Source organism: Lactuca sativa, chromosome 8 (assembly GCF_002870075.4).
Source record: "Lactuca sativa cultivar Salinas chromosome 8, Lsat_Salinas_v11, whole genome shotgun sequence".
Taxonomy (NCBI): Eukaryota; Viridiplantae; Streptophyta; class Magnoliopsida; order Asterales; family Asteraceae; genus Lactuca; species Lactuca sativa.
Window position 1 is genome coordinate 28,825,609 of NC_056630.2, and position 17,554 is coordinate 28,843,162.

The 17,554-nt window shown below is 36.0% G+C and overlaps 1 long non-coding RNA gene across 1 annotated transcript; it reads left to right on the top strand.

Moving 5' to 3' along the window:
• The first annotated feature begins 12,338 nt into the window (after positions 1-12,338).
• LOC111911105 (uncharacterized) lies at positions 12,339-13,691 on the top strand. Its single transcript, XR_002856772.3, has 3 exons — positions 12,339-12,522; positions 12,760-12,842; positions 12,936-13,691. It is a non-coding gene; the product is annotated as an uncharacterized LOC111911105 (long non-coding RNA).
• The last annotated feature ends 3,863 nt before the right edge of the window (positions 13,692-17,554 follow it).

Sequence of the window (17,554 nt, forward strand, 5' to 3'; positions counted from 1 at the left end):
CTTCATTTTGTTCTCGACAGAAATTTATTAGGAGGTTTAATTTTTCTTATTAATTATTTATTTATTATTTTCTATTCACAAATGTCCTTATAATCGATAGGAAAGAACAATCTCAACGGATTGTCTGTGACCAACTCTTTTTAATAATCAAAGAAACTTTTCATGCAATTCAAATGAGTCTATGCCTAATATTAGGTGAAAGCCTAAACCTGATCTTTTAAAATGTTATCTTTATATGTATATTGATTTTTGATGCTTCCAGGAACTAGAAATAGATGCAAGCACAATATGCTATTGTAACGACCCATTTTTCATGTCCAAAAATTTCATTTTTAAATCAATACTTTGCTAAAACATTTGTAAATAAACATTGTCTGATCAATTCGTTTCATAAACATATGTAGTGTCTGAAAACCAAAACATGAAATCTACCAAAAGGTCAGAGTATAAATCCCATAACAATCTCATAAATGCCGAAAACACTGCGTGTGTATGATGTGCCGCTACCGCGCCAGCTCCTTCCCCTTCGACAAAGAGGTACCTGAAACCAAAACTAAAAACCGTAAGCATGAAGCTTAGTGAGTTCCCCCATCGTGCCACATACCATACAATCACATAACATACATACTACCAGGCAATTCTGGGGTACCCGACCTGCCCCTGTCAAGCCATTCTGGGGTGCTGACTACCCGTGTCAAGCCGTTCTGGGGTGCTGACTACCCATGTCAAGCCATTCTGGGGTACTGACTACCCTTCGGTCCTAACGACCGAACCTTAGGGACTATTTCACCCCTACTACTAATACTAACACATATCATATCATAACAGATTATCAGACATATCTGGGGTGCCTGAACTACCCTTTGGTCCTAACAACCAAACTCGAGGACTAGTCCCCTCCTACTACCTTTATCACATATAACATAACAAGCTAGCATGCAAACATATCATCACATACTGTTAGACGTATCTGGGGTGTCTGACTACCCTTCGGTCCTAACAACCGAACTCTACTACTATCACATTCAACATATCATGCTAGCACATAACATATCAGGTAGTAGCAAACCTAGATGATATCACAAAGACAATCATCTATCATACGTCTCCTACTGGTGGGCCGACATTATGGCCTTAGACCCACCGCTACTGGAAGGTAACTCACCTCGAAGTAGCTGCAGATCCGTACGGGAACTGTCTGTCTGCTGCTGCTGTTGTTGTTCCAAAAGTCCTCCGGCTATAATTCCCACAAAAGACTCAGTCAAACACTGCTAACTGTCCTTAGGGTAAAATGACCATTTAACCCCTGACCAAGTCAAAAGTGAAGGTCAATAGTCAACTTCCAGTTGACCCGACTCACCGAGTTGGCTTGCTAACTCGTTGAGTCCCTATCAATTCGATTGTCCTCACTCCGTCCCTACTCGTCGAGTTAGGCATTGACTCGATGAGTTCTCTTTCTACACTGATATTCAATGGTCCTTCATCCGACTCGCCGAGTTGTATGAACAACTCGTCGAGTTCATCTTCATTTGATGAATACTCTAGTCTGTGACTCGCCGAGTTGTATGAACAACTCGTCGAGACTGTTCTTAAGGCAAGAAGATTGCCTTGGACTCACCGAGTCAGGGCATTGACTCACCGAGTCCCTCCATTAATGAGTATGGCTTTCGACTCACTGAGTCCACTTATGGCTCACTGTTCCTACTCATCATACTTGAAAAGGGGGAAAATTGGGGACTCGCGACTCGACTCGCCAAGTCAGAAGAACGACTCGCCGAGTCGCATACATGCACTCACTATATACTCGATTCTGCTTGAATCCAGTTCATTCCATTCATAGATCTAGGTTCTTAGGGCTTGATTAACACGTAAAGTTTCCAACTTTACGTGTAGGTAAACTCCAATGAGGGTTTTAGGGCTCAAAATGCACTAAAAGAGTAGATCTAAGGCTTTCATGCAATATGGCTCCATAAAGGCATTAGATCTGAGCTTCTAGAGCTCATTTATGGATAGATCCAGTGGCTATTCAATCCATTATACTACTATCAAGCTTGGAGGTGGATAAAGATGGCTTAAATGGGGTTTTGTGACATCCCCAAAATCACGGCCAGAAAAGACCGGTTTGTTTATGCTTTGTTTAAAAATCAGAGTTACATTTTAAATGAAAGTGTTGCGGAATTTGTCCCAAAACAAAAATATGATAAAGATTTATCAAAAGCATTTCCATAGAAATGTATTTCATTAAAAGACTCGGGATGTCATGTTCGTACAGATCAAAAGCATAAACAGTACAATATAAGCCTTACTACATTATTTCATATCTACAGGCCTATATCCGTAATCCCTCGTCCAAAACATCACACCTATGCTCATGCGCCACTACCTGTAATACATAAAACTGAGTGGGTCAGGCTTGGGAGCCTGGTGAGCACCAGGGGTTTTCAACCCACAATAAATAAGTTTATTAATTTCATCGATCAACAATAACCCGATTACCCGTTCCCGTTATCCTCACTTTACGTCCCTAAACACCTATCATAAGGGACCTAGCCTAAGGATCATCATCGGGACGGACACTACTACTAAGGGGATTCCTCAGCAATAAATGTCCTAAAGGCAACCATGTGGGGGATGGAGTACACCGGTGAACATATCGTTCACAAACACCTACAGGTTGCGAGCCTGCTAGTGTTCCACTGGACTATCTAGAAGAGTCCGTGGTCGTCATCCATACTCCGCTAGATGACAGAATCAACAACATCAACATCGAGGCCTCTCATCATTTTATCACACATCACCTATTGCATCTACCCATGTTTTACCCCAACATTTTCGTAGATATAAAATACATATACAGTTTAAATCATTGAAAACGTGTATAACAACGTTCATCTAGCATAGATAGCAAGTATTCAGATAATATGCACACATAGCACGTAATTTATATAAAATACTTCATATCTATGTGTAAGTTGAAAGTAACTATGCACTCACTTGTTAAGGTGATGATTCCAAAATCGGGCAGCGCTTGCTTCTAACGATTCTATTTTCCTTCGACGAAACCTAGCATTATTATCGTTAAATTTTAGTCTAATATTTACCGTGACCAACTATTAGTCTTAGTATTATTATTATTATATAAGCGTTAAACAATATTTTCCAACCACTATGTACAGACAGGGGCCAGACATAAAACACTGGAGGGCAGGACCATTTTGGCATATAGCACTTCTGAAATCCAACAACCCTATGCGGCCCTTTAAACCAGATTCCCCGTACCGCGAGTAGTTAAAAAAAATATTATAACGACACTTATATAAGTTATAATAATAGCTCAAATATTTATTATAAGTTCATAATAACAATACTAATTTTAAATATAAGCTATATTAAAATAAGGTAAGCATAACTTACTTACAAGGGGGTTTTAACTAGGAGTCGGGCTCTGCAGGGGCAGAACTTCGTCGCTGAATCTTTCTAAGAAAGATTCGTGCAGCGCTTCAGCGCTCACCTTACTATACTAAGCTGCAGAAAGAGAAGTCGAATCACGAGGAACCGAAATGCTCGGGGGATAAGGAGAGAAAGACTCTTGAATCAAGAGAATGGTGCAAGAAATATGAGAGCCCAAGGCTCTTATTTATACTAATTGAATTTTCAAAAACTACCCTCCATAATTACTTAATGACCTTTTAGTTATATAAACAACTAAACACCCCTCTATAATACTATTATAAATGGATTTAATGATATTTGTACTAAACTAATGTCGAAAGAACTCAACATTAGTCTTATAATGACCGCATCGTCGATACCTTTCTAATGATATATACATATGTATATATATGTGTACGTATACATGATTTATACTTTATTTTAATACGTAAATATGCTATTATAATTTGTAACTCGTTCATACGAACTCCGTTTTTGATGTTCTTTATATCCACGCGTAGGTGAAGACGTACTCTACAACTTTCGTTTAGACTCCGTCGGCTAATTTTGAATTTATTTTTAAAGTTATATTTTTAACAAGCCGGGACAAGATTGGTCTGTTTAAAATCTCATAACTTCTTCATACGAAGTCAGATTTGAGCGTTCTTTTTATCGATGTTCTTAGTTTAACATATTCTACGACTTTCGTTTAGATCACTAAGGCTAAATCTCGCTCTATCGTAAATTCACTATTCACGCTTCCCGGTATCGTGCCGGTTCTGTCGTGAAACTTCGACGGGTCATAACTTCTTCGTTATAACTCGGATTTCGGCGTTCCTTATATGCACGGAAACCTTGAGACATATTCTACAACTTTATGTAGAGATATTGGGATTATCTCACACTTTAGTTTTGACGCTCATTTTTATTCTTTATTAATTATACATTTATAATTAAATAATAAACACATATAATTCACATAATACTCAAATATTTCATCTTTATTACTTCAAAAAGAGTTACAAGGGTTGACCTAGACTATTACATTGACAAAAATGCTTAGCCCTGAAACCCGGGCGTTACAATTCTCTCCCCCTTAGGATGATTCCGTCCCGGAATCATGCATCAGCAAACAGATGTGGATAACGACTCATCATGTCATCCTCTGTTTCCCAAGTGAGATTCGGCCCATTCGAATGTTTCCATCGGACTAGCACCAAGTCGACCATCTTGCGTCGTAACTTCTTAGTCTTATGGTCAACAATTGCCTCAGGCTCTTCGATCAACCTTTTATTTTCATCCATCCTTAACTCTGAGATTGGAATTATGTCGGGAACATCTCCCATGAATTTCCTCAAATAACACACATGGAAGGTGTTATGAATACCATTGAGTTCTTCGGGCAATTCCAGCTTGTAAGCTTGGTTCCCTATCTTCTGAAGAACTTTGAACGGTCCAATAAACCTTGGACTCAACTTTCCTCGTTTCCCAAATCGTATATGTCCCTTCCACGGTGAGACTTTAAGCAAAACGGAATCCCCAACTTCGAAGGTTATCGGTCGTCTTTTCTTGTCGGCATAGCTCTTCTGATGATCCTGAGCTGCTAACATTCTTTCCCTAATCACCTTCAACTTCTCAGCAGTCTCATGGACTATCTCGGGGCCCATAAACTGCTTCTCTCCGGCTTCAAGCCAACAAGACGGCGTACGACACTTTTGTCCATACAAGGCTTGGTAAGGTGCCATCTTGATGCTCGAGTGAAAACTATTGTTGTAGGAGAATTCTACCAGAGGTAAGTGCTCGTCCCAATTCCCTTGGAACTCGAGGGTACATGCTCTCAGCATATCTTCCAGTGTCTGAATCGTTCTTTCGCTCTGACCATCGGTTTGCGGATGGTAAGCAGTACTCAAACATAACTTTGTACCCAACTCCTCTTGTAGACTCCTCCAAAACCTTGACGTGAAACGACTATCACGATCTGATACAATCGTAAGAGGAACACCGTGAAGTCTTACAATTTCCTTCACATAAGCATTTGCGAGCTTATTCATAGACCACTTCTCATTGGCTGTTATGAAGTGTGCACTCTTGGTGAAACGATCCACGACTACCCAAATCATGTCGTGACCGTTCTTCGTCCTGGGCAGTTTAGTCACAAAATCCATGGTGATGTCTTCCCATTTACCCATGGGTATAGGTAAAGGTTCTAAACTCCCATATGGTTTCTGATGTTGTGACTTAACCCTCGCACATGTTACGCACTCGGCCACATACTTCGCAACATCGAGCTTCATTGTCGGCCACCAGTAGTAGGGTTTTAGGTCCCTATACATTTTAGTGCTACCGGGATGAATCGAGTACATGGTCTTGTGTGCTTCTTCCATTAGAAGATCTCTTATTCTTCCCGTCTTAGGTACCCAAATTCGATCTTGGAATACCTTCAGTCCACGACTGTTTGTACCAAACACTAACGTTCTTCCCAAACGTTCTTCCTTTCGGTCATTTTTCTCTAAAGCTTCTTCTTGAGCATTCCTGATACTTTCCACAATCGTCGAGACGACTTCAATTCTTAACGCTCTTGGCCTTTTCCTTTCAAGATTGACTTTCCGACTGAGAGCATCAGCAACAATATTTGCTTTACCTGGGTGGTAAAGTATCTCACAGTCGTAGTCCTTGAGAAGTTCTAGCCAGCGTCGTTGCCTCATGTTCAACTCCTTCTGATTAAAGAGATACTGGAGACTCTTATGATCAGTGAAGAGCTTGCACTTCGTGCCGTAGAGGTAATGCCTCCATATCTTTAAGGAAAAAACTACCGCTGCCAACTCCAGATCATGAGTGGGGTAGTTCTTTTCGTGCTCTTTCAATTGTCGAGATGCGTATGCTATCACCTTTTCTCTTTGGGTCAGAACACAACCCAACCCGACTCCAGAAGCATCACTATAAACCGTGAAATCTTCGACTCCATCAGGTAGAGAAAGTATCGGTGCTTCACATAACTTCTTCTTTAGCTTCTCGAATGCCTCATCGTGTTTCTCACTCCACGTATACGTAGCTCCTTTATGAGTCAGAGCTTTTAATGGAGCAGCTATCGAAGAAAAGCCTTGGATAAATCGTCGATAATATCCGGCTAATCCTAGAAAGCTTCGAATCTCCATGGGACTTTTCGGACGTTCCCACTTCATCATAGCCTCGATTTTTGCGGGGTCAACCATTATTCCCTCCTGGTTAACAACATGACCCAAGAATTGGACTTCCCGTATCCAAAAGTCGCATTTGGAGAACTTTGCAAAAAGCTTCTCCTTCTTCAACACTTCTAATACTTCCCGTAGATGCTTGCCATGCTCCTCTTGGCTTTTCGAGTAGATGAGAATGTCGTCGATGAACACTATCACGGATTTATCGAGGAATGGTTTACAAACCCTATTCATCAAATCCATGAATGCTGCGGGAGCATTGGTTAGTCCAAATGACATAACCAAGAACTCATAGTGTCCATATCTAGTTCTGAATGCAGTCTTCTCAATATCCTGCTCTCTCACCTTCAGCTGATGATATCCTGACCTAAGATCGATCTTTGAGAAGTAGCTCGAACCTTGCAGCTGATCGAATAGGTCATCAATCCTCGGCAATGGATACTTGTTCTTCACCGTTGCCTTATTCAGCTCTCGATAGTCTATACACATTCTCATACTTCCGTCCTTCTTCTTCACGAATAACACCGGAGCTCCCCAGGGTGATGAACTAGGTCGAATAAAACCGTTGTCCAACAGCTCCTGAAGTTGCGTCATGAGCTCCTTCATCTCCGTCGGTGCTAATCGGTAAGGTGCTTTTGCTATCGGTGTCGTTCCTGGTAACAAGTCTATACGAAACTCCACTTGTCTATCAGGTGGTAATCCGGGAAGATCTTCGGGAAAGAATTCCAGATAATCACACACAACCGGTATATTCTGCACCTCTTTCTTCTCCTTCTTGGCATCGATTACGAATGCCAAGTATGATGCACATCCTTTGGACAAACATTTTCTGGCTTTCATCAAGGAGATGATTCCAGAATTTACTCTGCGTTTGTCCCCATACACCATAAATGATTCTTTTCCAGGTGGGTTTACCTTTACTATCTTCTTTCGGCATTGAATCTCAGCATCGTTGGCGCTAAGCCAATCCATACCCAAAACGATGTCGAAACCGTTTAACTCTATGGGTAATAGCTCTTCGTGGAATTCGTTTCCGTTTAGGTCAATGACGATGTTCCTAATATGATTACTAACAGGTACGAATTTGCCACTGGCAACTTCTACAATCAGGGCATTATCTAGTTTTTCTACAGGCAATGCTAATTTCCCACCAAATTTATGCGACACAAAGGAGTAGTTGGCTCCGGAATCAAATAGTATATTTGCAGGCAAACCATTTACAAGAAAGGTACCTGAAGCGACGTCTGCTGCCTCCTTTGCAGCCTCGAGCGTCATCTGGAAGGCTCTCGCCTTCGGCTTCGGTGGTATGTTGGGTCTTCCTGCCTCCTTCTTCTTCGGGCAGTCCTTCAAAATGTGCCCTTCTTCATTGCACCGATAACAGGCTTTCTGGTTGAGGGTGCATTCATTGGCGTAGTGCCCAGGCTTTCCGCACTTGTAACAAGTGACCCCTCCGTCACACTTCCCAAAGTGCTTCTTCTTGCACTTGTCACACCACTTCGCTTCTGATCCTCCTCCCCTCGAACCAGACTTCGAGAATCTACTCTTCTTGTTGGACTTCGAGGATCCATTGAACTTCCGTTTCTCACCAACCTCAGCCCTCTCCAGACCTCTTTCCTTTTGTTGGGTCTCCACGTTCTTAGCTGCTCGAACAACTGATTTCAGAGTGGTTGCCATCTTGACTGTTGGGCCAAAGTCAGCCGGCAGTCCACTTGCGAATTTCTCAATTTTGGAAAGTTCGGTTGGCACTAGGTATGGAAACAACTTCATCTTTTCCGTAAATGCAGTAGCATAGTCATCGATGCTCATTCTCCCCTTCTTCAAATTTTGGAACTCATTGTTCAGATCAATCAGGTCTATCTCTGAACAGTACTGCGCCTTCAGTTGTTCCAAGAACTCATCCCATGACATTTTCAGAGCTTCTCCCCGTGGCATTGTATCTGCCAATAGCTTTCACCAGCTCAAGACTACAGTTTTCAATTGTCTCACAGCGAAGACAGTCTTCTGCTTCTCGCTGCAGTCGCAGCTCTCAAACACCATCTCCATCTCGGAGATCCAATCCATAATCTCAACAGGCTTTGGGCTTCCTGAGAGACTTGGTGGTTTCGCACCCAAGAAATTTTTTGTACATCCGCCCATCCTTGTTGTTTCTCCCTTCTGGGCCATCCTTTTGCTCACCTTGAGTCCCTACTTGACTCACTTGGTGGCTATAGTTCCCTTCCTCAGATGGCTCGGGAACTGGCTCCGTCGGTTCAACATGTATGGTAGGTTCGTCCCTATTTTCGTGGAGCATCCGTCTCATTTCTTCCCTTTGTTCAGCTAGCATAGCCTGAATCATGGCTTGAACTCCAGCCATGGTGACTGGCTCAGGTGCAACTTCTTCAACAACAGGTATTTGCTGAACCACTGGGGGTTGGTTCCTACCTCCATTTGCATTCACGTTTCCGCTACGGGTCCTTGCCATCTTGATCTATACACCGAATAAGGTGAATTTAGATCTTTATTTAGGATAGACGTTTTAAATCGTCCTTATCACTCCGAAACGTTTACATGCTAGTTCTAATATCGTAGTCGTACGTTTAGAATCCTAAACACATAAGGTTTCCAGATCCGGTCGGCAACAGACCATAGATCCGAACAATTAACAGCATATTATGCACAAAGCATTTAGCACATAAAAGCATTTTCAGCACAATTCCTAAAATAAGCTAGTGCTCACACCTCACAATCATCGCTTAGCATTCTAAGTTTAAGTCTAGAAATCCTACAAATTCCTAGTTCGCTTAAACTAATGCTCTGATACCAACTGTGACATCCCCAAAATCACGGCCAGAAAAGACCGGTTTGTTTATGCTTTGTTTAAAAATCAGAGTTACATTTTAAATGAAAGTGTTGCGGAATTTGTCCCAAAACAAAAATATGATAAAGATTTATCAAAAGCATTTCCATAGAAATGTATTTCATTAAAAGACTCGGGATGTCATGTTCGTACAGATCAAAAGCATAAACAGTACAATATAAGCCTTACTACATTATTTCATATCTACAAGCCAATATCCGTAATCCCTCGTCCAAAACATCACACCTATGCTCATGCACCACTACCTGTAATACATAAAACTGAGTGGGTCAGGCTTGGGAGCCTGGTGAGCACATAGGGTTTTCAACCCACAATAAATAAGTTTATTAATTTCATCGATCAACAATAACCCGATTACCCGTTCCCGTTATCCTCACTTTACGTCCCTAAACACCTATCATAAGGGACCTAGCCTAAGGATCATCATCGGGACGGACACTACTGCTAAGGGGATTCCTCAGCAATAAATGTCCTAAAGGCAACCATGTGGGGGATGGAGTACACCGGTGAACATATCGTTCACAAACACCTACAGGTTGCGAGCCTGCTAGTGTTCCACTGGACTGTCTAGAAGAGTCTGTGGTCGTCATCCATACTCCGCTAGATGACAAAATCAACAACATCAACATCGAGGCCTCTCATCATTTTATCACACATCACCTATTGCATCTACCCATGTTTTACCCCAACATTTTCGTAGATATAAAATACATATACAGTTTAAATCATTGAAAACGTGTATAACAACGTTCATCTAGCATAGATAGCAAGTATTCAGATAATATGCACACATAGCACGTAATTTATATAAAATACTTCATATCTATGTGTAAGTTGAAAGTAACTATACACTCACTTGTTAAGGTGATGATTCCAAAATCGGGCAGCGCTTGCTTCTAACGATTCTATTTTCCTTCGACGAAACCTAGCATTATTATCGCTAAATTTTAGTCTAATATTTACCGTGACCAACTATTAGTCTTAGTATTATTATTATTATATAAGCGTTAAACAATATTTTCCAACCACTATGTACAGACAGGGGCCAGACATAAAACACCGGAGGGCAGGACCATTTTGGCATATAGCACTTCTGAAATCCAACAACCCTATGCGGCCCTTTAAACCAGATTCCCCGTACCGCGAGTAGTTAAAAAAAAATATTATAACGACACTTCTATAAGTTATAATAATAGCTCAAATATTTATTATAAGTTCATAATAACAATACTAATTTTAAATATAAGCTATATTAAAATAAGGTAAGCATAACTTACTTACAAGAGGGTTTTAGCTAGGAGTCGGGCTCTGCAGGGGCAGAACTTCGTCGCTGAATCTTTCTAAGAAAGATTCGTGCAGCGCTTCAGCGCTCACCTTACTATACTAAGCTACAGAAAGAGAAGTCGAATCACGAGGGACCGAAATGCTCGGGGAATAAGGAGAGAAAGACTCTTGAATCAAGAGAATGGTGCAAGAAATATGAGAGCCCAAGGCTCTTATTTATACTAATTGAATTTTCAAAAACTACCCTCCATAATTACTTAATGACCTTTTAGTTATATAAACAACTAAACACCCCTCTATAATACTATTATAAATGGATTTAATGATATTTGTACTAAACTAATATCGAAAGAACTCAACATTAGTCTTATAATGACCGCATCGTCGATACCTTTCTAATGATATATACATATGTATATATATGTGTACGTATACATGATTTATACTTTATTTTAATACGTAAATATGCTATTATAATTTGTAACTCGTTCATACGAACTCCGTTTTTGACGTTCTTTATATCCACGCGTAGGTGAAGACGTACTCTACAACTTTCGTTTAGACTCCGTCGGCTAATTTTGACTTTATTTTTAAAGTTATATTTTTAACAAGCCGGGACAGGATTGGTTTGTTTAAAATCTCATAACTTCTTCATACGAAGTCAGATTTGGGCGTTCTTTTTATCGATGTTCTTAGTTTAACATATTCTACGACTTTCGTTTAGATCACTAAGGCTAAATCTCGCTCTATCGTAAATTCACTATTCATGCTTCCCGGTACATGCTGGTTCTGTCGTGAAACTTCGACGGGTCATAACTTCTTCGTTATAACTCGGATTTCGGTGTTCCTTATATGCACGGAAACCTTGAGACATATTCTACAACTTTATGTAGAGATATTGGGATTATCTCACACTTTAATTTTGACGCTCATTTTTATTCTTTATTAATTATACATTTATAATTAAATAATAAACACATATAATTCACATAATACTCAAATATTTCATCTTTATTACTTCAAAAAGAGTTATAAGAGTTGACCTAGACTATTACATTGACAAAAATGCTTAGCCCTGAAACCCGGGCGTTACAGGTTTCTAATAGAAAATCATCATAGAAACAGAATAGATCCGAATTATACCTCAATGAACTCTGGATTAGGTCCTAGATCCTTGCTCTTCACCTTCTCATTTGGTCTTTCCTTCCTTCTCTTCTTCAAACTTCAAAGAACAAGCACACAAACACTCAAATCACAAGGAGAGGGTTAGGGTTTGGTATAGGATGCTCTGAGGGTGAAGGAGTCTAGCTTGGGGGCGCATAACATGGTTTAAATAGGGTGCAAACCCTTGAAATTAGGGTTTCTTCCAGACTGGCGGACTCGCCGAGTCCAGAATATGGATTCGCCGAGTCGCCAACTTAAACGTGCTTAAATTCCCGCCTCTACTCGGTGAGTCGGGCCTACAACTCGCCGAGTTCAAGGCTAAAAATGCAAAATACTTAGATAAATCTCACATACCAGGAACAAGGTGCTACAACTATTAAATCTCTTTATATTTTTATTTGTTGGAAGCCTATACCTTTCTGATTCAGTTTCAAAAATTCAAAGTCTTTCGAAACAGGTATGTTAATATTACCTAATGATAATTTAGTCGAAAAAGTTAACAATTGTTGTGTTTGAATTATATATGAAGTGAATGGAGATAAAGGAGGAAAAGACGAGACAAATTCAAAACCCACCAGGTTTTACTTTTAGGTAAGCAATTCTTTTTTCTTGCTTTCTTTATAGTGACATACATTTTTGGTACTTAATTTTAATTATATATTTCGGTTTTGGTCCCTAAAGGAATCGGGTTATAATTCAACCCTTTTTTGGAGTTTTTCAATGATTTTGATCCATATTTCATAAGAAATGATCATGTTGCCCTTTAATTGTTTTTTTACAAATACTTCTTATCATATAGTGTTTAGCTCATAATAACTTCAATTCCAGAACTTGAAGCTTCTCTAGGAGTAGTAGCATAGCTAGAGCACAATAACATGATGTGACAAAAGTTCGTTTTAAGGAATGTCAAGGTTTTGCATAATATGGTGTTGGAGGGTAATATTAGAAAAATATTGGTTTCTTAATTTGTATTTGATTGGGAGTGGTTTTTTTTTCTTTTGTAGTCACTTGTTGATGGATTACATGCACATAAGGATTTTGCTTATGATATCCTTATGTTGAGTGGTAAGTTCATTATTTTTTTTTTCATTTTTTCTTCTGTGCATCTCTTAATAATGCTATAATTTTACAATGTGTTAAGTTAACACGAAGGTTCTTTGTTGTATACATATATTTTCCTATTCATGAATGGGATAAACTTTAGATATATATCCAAGAAAACATGATCACAACGACTTAATAGCATATATATGCCATTTTAGAACTCTTAAACTAAGGTCTTCAATTTTAATCATCAATCCATAACTTTCTTTTCTAGACATGGGTACTTTTATTATTCTTAATACATGGAATACAAATTTATATTCATTCTTTGTATTAGGAGTATAATTGTTTTCTAGATCAGATGTATAACTTTCTATAATGTTCTGGTTGATTTTGGATTACTCACACGTAAGTTTGTTGGCTTTCCCCCTGTTGGACGATATTGCCCCTGTCTCAGTTTCATTGAATTCAACCTCTTCCATTAAGCCGACCCAACTTAACAACCCTCTAGAGCTCCCCATAATCTACCAATAGTTGAAGATCAAACCTCAAGAACAAGTAGAGGAGTTGTCTGCTTTTAATTTATTTTTATGTTTTAGCTGTTTTTTTATTGCTTGTATGTTTCCAAACACTTCTACTTTTTGCAGAGCAACTTAGAGCAGTAGGCTGCAAAATTTTATGCATAAATTCGGTATGTCAAAGGAGTTGGAGTAAAAAAAGAGCAGACATTTATTAATTTTTTTGTTGGAAAATGCTACGTTCAGATAACAGAGAATCAAAGTTAGAGGGTTTTGATTTGTGAATTCAATGCAACTCATTTCTTTATTTGCTCTTTGTTTTCTGATTATAAAGATGAGGATTATGTTTGTTTTTTATTTTGATTTTATTATTATTATTTTGTTTATTCTCACAATAATGTCGATTATTAATGTTTTAAAGATTTAAATTAATGGTTAATGTTAGTTTTTGATGACATTTTTTGTTTTTTTTATTCTAAGGAGTAATTTCAATTAAACATTTGAAGTTCCTTTACAATTGAGTTCATTGGGTTTGATAAAAATTGTTTAAATATTATTTTCAAAATCATAATTACATATACCATTTAATACTATTGTTTTCCAAATAACAAAGAACATGAGATACATTTAAATTGAGTATTAATTCTTTAATAATTAAAATATTGAATGACAACACTGGAGATCGGAGAACATAAACTTAATTAACACATATATTCACACATATGGTAGCAATTTACTACATGGAAATTAAAATTTAACAATAAAATTAAATTGCAACGTATGTTTAATTTAAAAACAATACAATATTATAATTTTAAAAACAATACGACTTAATATTCAGAATTAAAAACTAATGTCATTTTTAAAAAGATAGACAAAATATTAAAATATTTAAAATCATCAATTTTGACCGAATTTATGTTTGTTTTGTTACAAAGCTAACTTATATTTGATTATATAATTTATTTTTAGAAAACGCTAAATCTTAAACTCTAAGCCCAAAACCCTAACCTTCAAATGCGAATTACATAATCTATACTCTAAAAGAAACTATTTTGCCGATACACATGTTTTTTGTAATTAACATGTTTCTAAAACATACTATTCATCTAAAGAGGACTCCTTGCTAAACTAAAACTAACGCCCACCAAAGATAAACTAATTTTCAAAATGAATTATTATCCGACTAAAAGTATTCACATCCTAATCATAAATCATAAACCCTAAACCCTCAATAATAAACAATAAATGAAACTATTTTCCAAAATGTCATACAATTATTTACATACATTTATGATATATTTAAATGGTGAATGTTATTTATAAAGCATTTTGTTTTCTTTAGAATCGAATATGTTATCATAAAATAGAAATGATCTATTTTTTACCTAATGGATCCAACATTGGAAAACATATATCCAATATATACAAAAGCGACAAATACAATAATAAATATATTGTTCGTAAAAGAAAAATTAATCATTAAATTAAAACTAATCGCCTATAGAAACTTATTTTTGAAAAAAATAATTCATCACCTGTCGCTTGGCACGGGTAAACGGCTAATATATATATATATATATATATATATATATATATATATATATATATATATATATATATATATATATATATATATATGTTCAAGTTCATTTGAGACCATTCTAATTTTGTGAGACCGTGAAACCAAATCTAAAAATAATTTCAAAATGCAAAATAAATGGAAAAATAAAAAAAAAATTTAAATATTATTTTTGGAACTTAAATTAACTAAAAAAAATAAAAAATAAAAATAAAAATAAATTCCGTTTTTTTTGAAAAGTACGTGAAATATTCTAATAGAAAATTACACTGACATATTCTAAAAAATAATTTTAAAATGCAGAATAAATGGAAAAATCTAAAAATTCCTTTTTTTAAATATTATTTTCGGAACTTGAATTAACTAAAAAAAATAAAAATAAAATAAAAATAAATTCCATTTTTTTTAAAATACGTGAAATATTTTAATAGAATATTACACTGTACATATTCTAAAAAATAATTTTAAAATGCAAAATAAATGGAAAAATCCTAAAATTCTTTTTTTAAATATTATTTTCGGAACTTGAATTAACTAAAAAAAATTTTAAAAAAAATAAAAAAAATGCGTCTCACAGTCTCACAAAATTAGGCCGTCTCACATCAACCTATATATATATATATATATATATATATATATATATATATATATATATATATATATATATATATATATATATATATATATATATATATATATATATATATATATATATATATATATATATATATATATATATATATATATATATATATAAGGTTATTCATCAATATAAAAAGAGTAATTAGTGAACATAAGTCTCTTTGAGGTTTATTTTAATTTTATTTATGGAAAATGATTTGTCGTTAAGTTTAGATACGATACGAAGTAGCTAGACAATGAAAACCAAGTTTTATCCGACCACTTGTCTCACTGGTATGCAGTTATGTACAAGAAATTTCATTATTATAACACATAAATTTCATTCCGTTGTTTTATATGTCTTAACTTTAACTAATAACAGACAAAAATTTAAAAATTTAAAAAATACTATTTTAGTTAAAACGAAACAATTTAATCTTATGGTCATGAAGATTAAACCTAAACTGAAACTTTACACGAGAAGTTTTAGGTAAATTACATTTTTTTTTGTCCTTGAAATTTATTGATCTTCACAAATATTGTTTCTAGAAAACCATTTTTTTCCCTTTCTATAGAATATTTTGAACAAGATGTCAAGCAGACTAGAGTGGTGTTCTTCTCCCAATATAATATCTAGCATTCGCAAAATACAAATAGATTTTGAAGAAAAAAAAAAGCAAAAAACTTCAAAAATAACCCACATCGTTTGTTGTTTTCTTTGGATGAAGTCCAAAATAATTTGAACTTACAAACATATTCCTTTTGACAAGGTTTTCTTATGGATTTCTTTTTGTTTAACTATGTTAGCTTTAAGATGTAAACTTATTTTCAATTTACTATTTTATCCTTATTTTATGTTTTTAACTCATTGTATTATCTTTTTAAACTCATACCCACCTTTTCCATCCTTTGCTAAAACTTTAAAAACCTTTGTCATATCCTCCTCTGATCAAATCTATGTCATCATCCTTTGCTGCAGTGGTGGTGTTATAAACTCGTTGGTCCTTCAACTCTTGTTCAAGCTCCACAATGACTAGATAGTGACACACTAAACACCCTAATCAAATCCTTAACCTTCATGACCACCGACACCGGTGATGAGTCTAGAATGGAAACCTACGTGGTTCACAATTTAAATGAAATTGATATATAAAAATATAATAATAATAAAATACTAATAGCAGGTTATGTCATACAAGCAAATAAAAAAAAAAATTCTTACAATTATAACGAAGTCTAATATCTTGAAATATTTCACAATTGCATCATCACTAATACTATCTAAACTATTTTTCTATATATCACACTAAACGATTAATCTAAAAATTAATCATTCTCTTTTCAATATGTGACACAAATATCACTTAGAAGTTCTATTGTGTTATTTCTTAATGAGTAATTAAGTATTTAGGCTATTAAGAAATAAAAATTGAATTTAAAAGTCTTGATTTATGTTAATTTCTATATCAAACAAATTAAGATAGGCCACTAGTAAAAATTTAGATAGGTCACAAATATATTATACATATTACCTATAATAAATAAAAAGATAGGTGGATTAAGTGACCCACCTAGATAGTATGTATACTCGCCAATGATCGACACACACCCACCTTAACCCCTCGTCTAAATTAAAAAATCGACAACCCCTTCCTACCGTTACCGGCAAGCCATTTTCTACGGACACTTTGGATATTTTATTAGAACAATCCCAAAATAACATATACCAAACCTTATGATATGGTTGCTTTTAATATTTCATCCTTTTAATCTCCCAATCAAAACAATCCAAATTGTTAAATACGACTATGCATAATGACATATAAACGAATTTTTATCTCCAGTGGAGGAGGGTTGG